The sequence below is a fragment of the Erpetoichthys calabaricus genome, chromosome 4, assembly GCF_900747795.2.
Source record: "Erpetoichthys calabaricus chromosome 4, fErpCal1.3, whole genome shotgun sequence".
Lineage (NCBI taxonomy): Eukaryota > Metazoa > Chordata > Cladistia > Polypteriformes > Polypteridae > Erpetoichthys > Erpetoichthys calabaricus.
In genome coordinates, this window is record NC_041397.2 from 243533675 (window position 1) to 243541537 (window position 7863).

Sequence of the window (7863 nt, forward strand, 5' to 3'; positions counted from 1 at the left end):
AAAATTGCTGTTTTGTTAGGTGTTACGTATAGAGGGTCTATGACTAAATATAATTTGTATTTCCCAAACATAATCCTTCAAACCTGTGCTGAAGTCTGCCAGCTTGTATGAGAAATGATGGTGTGTTCACTGCCGTACATGTAAAAGTTGAAATACAGTGATCCCTCGCTATATCGCGCTTCGCCTTTCGCGGCTTCACTCTATCGCGGATTTTATATGTAAGCATATTTAAATATATATCGCGGATTTTTTGCTGGTTCACGGATTTCTGAGGACAATGGGTCTTTTAATTTCTGGTACATGCTTCCTCAGTTGGTTTGCCCAGTTGATTTCATACAAGGGACGCTATTGGCAGATGGCTGAGAAGCTACCCAACTTACTTTTCTTTCTCTCTCTCTTACGCTGACGTAGGGGGGTGTGAGCAGGGGGGCTGTTCGCACACCTAGACGATACGGACGCTCGTCTAAAAATGCTGAAAGATTATCTTCACGTTGCTACCTTCTGTGAACAGCTTTTAAGTATGCTGCATGGTGCTTCGCATACTTAAAAGCTCAAAGGGCACGTATTGATTTTTGACTTTGTTTTTCTCTGTCTCTCTCTCTCTCTCTCTCTCTCTCTCTCTCTCTCTCTCTCTCTCTCTCTCCCTGCTCCTGACGGAGGGGGTGTGAGCTGCCGCCTTCAACAGCTTTGTACCGGCGGTGCTTCGCATACTTAAGAGCCAAACAGCCCTATTGATTTGTTTGCTTTCCTCTCTGTTTCCTTTGAAGAGGAAGATATGTTTGCATTCTTTTAATTTTGAGACGGAACTGTCATCTCTGTCTTGTCATGGAGCACAGTTTAAACTTTTGAAACAGAGACAAATGTTTGTTTGCAGTGTTTGAATAATGTTCCTGTCTCTCTACAACCTCCTGTGTTTCTGCGCAAATCTGTGACCCAAGCATGACAATATAAAAATAACCATATAAACATATGGTTTCTACTTCGCGGATTTTCTTATTTCGCGGGTGGCTCTGGAATGCAACCCCCGCGATGGAGGAGGGATTACTGTATTCTCCTGCAACTTAAACTTGAAAGTGTAAACTCATCTGGTATTGGGCTCCTACAGAAGATTTCTCTGTTTTCGGAAAATTTGACAATGTTTTCAATTGGGAACATTAAAATCTAAAATTTTCATCTTACTTTGTTGGACATATCTCCAAGAACATCCAACTTCTCTGCCAAACAATATGTTTTCCAAATATGAATGAAAATAGTCCACTGAGAGGTGAGTTCTTTCATGCTTACAGAAAAACATGACGATTGCAATTTATGTGAATTCATGCAGGTAAGTACAGCGAGCGGGGTTACTCTCTTTGGTGAGGTCATTCTAATAAATAATGTGGAACTTTAAAAGAAACGGTCAAATACTGTAAGTACAAAATAATGCATAAGAAGAGAGAGACAGCAGAGTTTTTTTCTATTGAACAATAATTTAAAATCAATATGCATTTTAATACTTAGAAACACTCAAATCTGAGGGTCAAACAGGAATACATCATTATTTTTGTATACAATATATTGACTTAAACATTCATATTATTCATTATTTATTTTGGTGGAGTTTGACATTTTTTATGGAGCAGACGAACCATAAAACATAACTGCAATTTTCAGAGTCTCAACTGTACTTCTACATATTTACATCACATCCCATGCTAAATACAGTAAATTGTGTTTAATATAAAGTTACAATGCAAAACTAAAATTAAAATTATGAATAAAGTAGACAAATACTGTTAACAATATATAAATAGTACAAAATGTTGCTTTTTTAAGTTTGGTTGACTATGTATTTTAATTGTGACAAAATAAACACCTTCTTATTTTAACAAGTAAGAAAAAGTTCACATAGTGTAACGTTTGGGTGCGACTTAGTTGACTGATTTAAATGTTGAAGCGTTTTCTATTAGTCATTTGTTTCATGAAAGAGAGGTAGATGTCACTTTTTTGCCTTTTAAATAATTTGTCACAGTGGCACGTGTGATAGAGATTTGCTCAGACTGCCATGAGGCACATGCAGGTAGAAACTCTGCTGCTGTTGCAAACGCTCGTGCGGACTGTTGAGGGTCTGTTTTGCCAACAGAAGCAGCTATTAGGCATATAAAAGTGGAAGATACCAAAAATAAAATCTACAAGCTGAAATAATCTCTTGCAAATTATATCTGAAAAATAAAAGAAATCTGTAATTTAAATTGAAAAGAGTACTTATCTGTTTTAAGATAGGCGACATGAAAAAGAGAGTTACTTTGGATAGGATGGATTATAATATTCGTTGATGCATCCATCCCCTATCTCCTGGACAGGGCACCAGCCCATCACAAAGTGAACACGTGAACATTCAGACTCACATGCACACACACACACACATCAGGGAACAATTTAGCGTCGCCAATTTACCCAAAAGCCAATGTCTCATTATGCAACATCTTGTCATGAGGAATGTCACACTTGATGACTACAGTTTCTGATCTCGTCACCTGAGAATGCCAGTTTAAAGGATTGAAAATTGCTTACCATGTTTACTTTACCGACTAAGTGCTCAGCTCACCTTCCAGCACAGTCATGCTCTCCCTTTTTTGTGGCAGCCAATAGTGTGCTGCCTTTCAGAGGCAGTGCTGCATGAAGGGTTAACAGGTACGCCAAGTTTAGCTGCTGGCTGTCTCAGCCCTGTTTTCTGTTTTCTATTCTTTCATGGTACAAAAAACATCAGACATCAGACAGATGAGCTTCTCTTCTGTTTGTGGGGTCCAAATCACCCATGTTTTTTAATTCCTTGTCGCTGCATTATATATGTTGTACTTTGGGATGAGCATTCACTGGTGTCCGTCCCTGTCTAAAAAAGGTAGAATTAGATCCTGGAGTTTTAGCCAATTTTCACCCAATTACCCAACTGCCATTTCTGGCTGAAATTCTAGAAAGAATTTATAATCAATTGGTCGATCACCTTAACTCCAGTAATTTATTTGAGATCTACCAATCTGGCTTTAGGCGTTATCATGGTGTTGAAACGGCACTCCTTAAAGTATTCAATGACATCTCTCTTATTACTGACTCAGGTGACGCTGCAGTCCTTGTCCTCCTTGACCTGACTGCTGCCTTTGACACTATTGACCATGAGATATTGCTGGTTCGGCTTGAACATCTTGTTGGGCTTAAAGGGGCTGCTCTTAACTGGTTCAGGTCATATCTAACTGGTAGACACTTTTCAGTGACTTTAAATTCCTCTTTTTCGTCTACTGCTCCTCTTAAATATGGTGTTCCTCAGGGATTCATTTTGGGTCCTATCTTATTCTCTATATACCTTCATCCTATTAGAGCTATTTTTAGGAAATTTAACATTTCTTTTCACTGCTATGCTGATGACACACAGGTTTATATTCCTGTCTGCAACTCTGCAATAAATCAACTCCACAACTGTCTTTCTGAACTTAGATCCTGGATGGCTAATAATTTTCTTGATCTGAATCAAAATAAAATGGTGGTGCTTATAGTGGGTCCATCAACTAAAGCCCAAATTGGTCTTGGACTTCTCGGCTCTTTCTCTGTCTTTTGCAAACCTCAAGTCCGCAATCTTGGTGTAATCTTTGACAGTAACCTCTCTTTTGAGAAACAAGTAAACTCTGTAGTCAAGAGTTGCTTTTTCCAGCTTCGTCTATTAGGTAAGATCAAGCCTTTTTATCTTTTAGGGATCTTGAGATAGATACTCAATATTTTTATTTTTTCTCGCCTTGATTACTGCAACTTGCTGTATTCTGGGATTAGCAAATCCCTGATACACAGGTTAAAGTTGGTCCAGAATGCTGCTGCTCGCTTTCTGGTTGGGGCAAGAAAGTATGACTCTGTTTCTCCAATATTAACTTCTTTACACTGGCTGCCTGTCAGTTTTCAAATTGATTTTAAAATCTTGTTGCTAGTTTTTAAATCTTTACATGGGCTGCCTATTTACCCGAACTGTGTGTTTTACACCAGCCATCTAGAGTGCTTAGATCTTCTGGTCAGTTGTCTCTGGTTGTCCCTCATACCAAGTGTAAAACTAAGGGGTACAGGGCTTTTGCAGCTTCTGCTCCTCGCCTGTGGAACTCTTTACCTCATCACATAAAGGAGTCGTCTGCAGCTGAACTGTTTAAAACAAGATTAAAGACTCATTCTATTCACTTGCATTCTGTGACCTTCAGTAATACTGATGGTTTCCTCATTGTGATTATATAACATCACTTCTATTTATTAATTTTATTTTTATTTATGTTCATATATTTTTATTTCTGTTTATGTTATTTATGTTATTTGTTTGTTTTTTTCTTTTATTCTATTATTGTAAAGTACTTTGGCCACAGCATTCCTATGTTGTTTTAAACGTGCTACATAAATAAATTGACATTGTCAACTCTCTCTCTCTCACACACACACACATACACACACAGAGTGTCCACCACTACAACTAAAGGCGAAATTTAGAGAAGCAGCCGTTTCTGGGCGCATACTGTCTTGGCAAGGGCCAATGCTACCCTCTAATGGTCAGGGGGCATTACTGCAGCCCCCTGTAGAGATTTCTATCTTTATTTTGTTTAGAAAAATTTGTCTGGACTGGACTGGAACACAAAGAAATGTTTATGTTATACAATTCGGCAGTTAGCTGCTGCCAGTACCAGCAGTCAGGATTCACAGATTTTTCTAAGGCTAACATGAACACACTGCAACTGTTATCTTTCTTGCAAGAGACTAATTTAAATTATAGACATCCAAATATGTGGATAGCCCCCAGAATTGCAGCCTCTACTCCCATAACTGTAGGTTCTACAGAGAGAAACGTTGTATAAGTGAAATCATAAAAAATTACTTGAGGTCTACCATGTCACAAGACTGTCTAAATGGCCTTGCAATGATGAGCATTAAGAGAGATATGTCTAGGAATGTTTCATATGAGGATGTTATAAATGATTTTCCTGCAAGAAAATCAAGGCATGTCCGATTTTAAGAAGGCTTTTGTTTGCCAAGTTAAGTGCGTCCATTTACCAGCAACGGGTTTCTAATATTACTTATTGGTTGTACTTTTCTTTTTCTACATAAAGTTTGTAGAGTCTGTTAAATACGTTGTGTACATGCAAAGTGGTTCTGCTTTATTTTATTGTTCTATGTTATTTTTGTATGTGTTCTGTTGTTATATTGCTATTATTTTATTCTATTTACATTTATTTATTTTTAATTATATAAGTGATTAACATGTGTTAGTAGCATGTTGTGAGTGTGTGTGTGTTTCTGTATGGTGGTGTGCAGGGGGGGAGGGAGACAGATTTTCTTGAATGGGGCATCAAATAGGTCAGAAATGGCCCTGAAGAGATGGGTCTAGCCGCAGACCCCTGTAGCTCCAGATTAAGTTGCCATGCAGCCATGTCACATTACACGACTGCATTTACAGGAGGGTGCCACTGACTGTCTCTGACTCGCTAAGATTATGTAAACGAAAGCTACAACTAAAAATCCCTTTTAAAGTCATATAATGTGACATGACCTTAATGTCCATTTCTGTGGACTGTGAGAAGAAATTCGGAGCAAGTTCATGCGGACCCACATGCAAACTACATATGAAAACACCCCCGGGTACGACCTCTCAATTTCTTTCTACAAGGTAGAAGCGCTACCATTAAAGCACCTTGCACCTAATTTGTTGATTATTAACATATTTAAATTGACTGTGACCTTAAAATATTTGAAGCTTCAGTATATCTTGGAAGGGTTAAACTCTGCCATGGTTATTGACCATTTATTGATTTCACGCAACAGTCTCGTCTCAGGCTGCATTTTCTTGACAGGCTGTTGTCTCCTAAGTTCTCTTTGATTCATAGAAATCCATCCATCCATCCATCCATTCATTTTCCAACCCGCTAAATCCGAACACAGGGTCACGGGGGGTCTGCTGGAGCCAATCCCAGCCAACACAGGGTACAAGGCAGGAACCAATCCTGGGCAGGGTGCCAACCCACCGCAGGAGATTCATAGAAATCCACTCATATATTGCACTGTTTCAGCATACAAAGCCACCAGGATGAATGGCTGAAACACTTAAAAAAGACCAAAGCGCACAGGTCTGGCTGTTGGATTCACATGTGTTTCCGTGTCATTCACCCACCAGTTACTGAACTCCAATCCAGTTCTGTGTCTCATAGTAAGACAACACTGGACACAGTGCGCTCAGATATACACCCATGTACCCAAGATTAGTGCATCCCCCTCGCAGCTCTGAAGTTCCATCAATAAAGTTCCATAAATCCATCAATTACAGAATTCTGAATGTCTCTCTCAGGGCCATCTTAACAGCATCATAGTCCCCCAGGCAAAGTAGCGTGCTGCGGCCCCTGTTTTGATAGCAAAACAGAAACATACATAGGCATCAGAAACATTGTGGGTCCCTATGCTCCTGGTGTCCCTGGCCAGTGCCCACATATTAAGATGGCACTGGCAAGCGATTAAATTAAATCATCAGTCCAGCCAAAGGAACAATCAGAACACACCCATTTTTTGAAAGGCATTTGTCTTATTCAGGTTTCAAATAATTAGTCATGTACTTTTCATAGTAATACATTTACATTTATAGTTCAGCAATTACATAATGGAAAAATATTGCTGGGCTGTGAACTCTATCACCCAGTTGAGGAGTGCTAAGCAGAAAAACACTGAGTTGAATTAACTCTGCGAGATTGCTAATACATTTGAGATAAAAACCGAACAGGTATGTACATTTAATTAAACCTACTGTACACAAGTTCGGTATGTGGCTTTTAAAAGCTGTTCATGATTAGTGATTCAGTGCCATCCCAGCAGCATCGCACACAGGACAGAAACCGACTGTGGCAGGGATGATGGCCATCATCACTGCGGTGAACAATTAGTACCTGATGAGCCAGAAAATTGAAGAAAGATCCAAGCATATTTCATACACAGAGGAACAGGCCTGGTCTGCTGGAGTTGCGAAGCTGCAGCTGTTACTGTGAAGAACCAAACAGGCCATAAATCACATATTTGTGTGTGTAACATAAAGGTTTACTCTTTTTCTCTGTACAAAGCATTGCTTTGTACGCCACTGTGCATTTTAGGTTTTAATTTAACAGCATCACTTCATTGAAAGTCTGTTCAGCTGCTCAGCAGATCCTCTTCTTTTGATGGCTTTCATGCAAGTTTTTGGTTTAAGGATTCATTACTTTTTAAACATTAAGAGGCACTGAGGGAGATGAGATTATGTGTGAAGAGCAAACAGGACAATTAATCAGTGGCGAAGTGATTATTGACAAATCAAAGGAAGGCGGCAGACAAAGGAAACAGGGCATCAACATTTGTGAAAAGGCAGCCTGTCTAACAAAGACAAGCTGGGATTTAATTTGTTTAATTTGTATTACATTTTTATATCATTAGGCAGTTCTTCCATTCCTGCCCAGATACTCACCCCCGCTCTGAAGGGATTATGTTGTACAGTAATTCTGTCTCTTGTTTTACTCTGTTTTATGATCTAAATGCTTGAAGGTGTCTTATTAGTAAAACTGCAGTCTTTCAATGCTGCAGGTTCATGCTAATGAAGTATTTGTGTAGTCTGTTAATACATCAGGTCTTCATAGGTTGTACACTGAGAACTGAGTGAAGTTAGAATTTCACGGAACTTGTGACAATAATGACCCTATAAGCTCCCTTCTAGATGACAGTCACATCAGGAAGATTAAGGTATCTTAGGAGAGTCTGAGATGTTCCTGCAGGTAGATAAAATCTGTTGTATATAACTGTAACACTTAGAAGGCTGGCGTCTTTCAACATCTGCAATAAGATGCTGCAGATGTT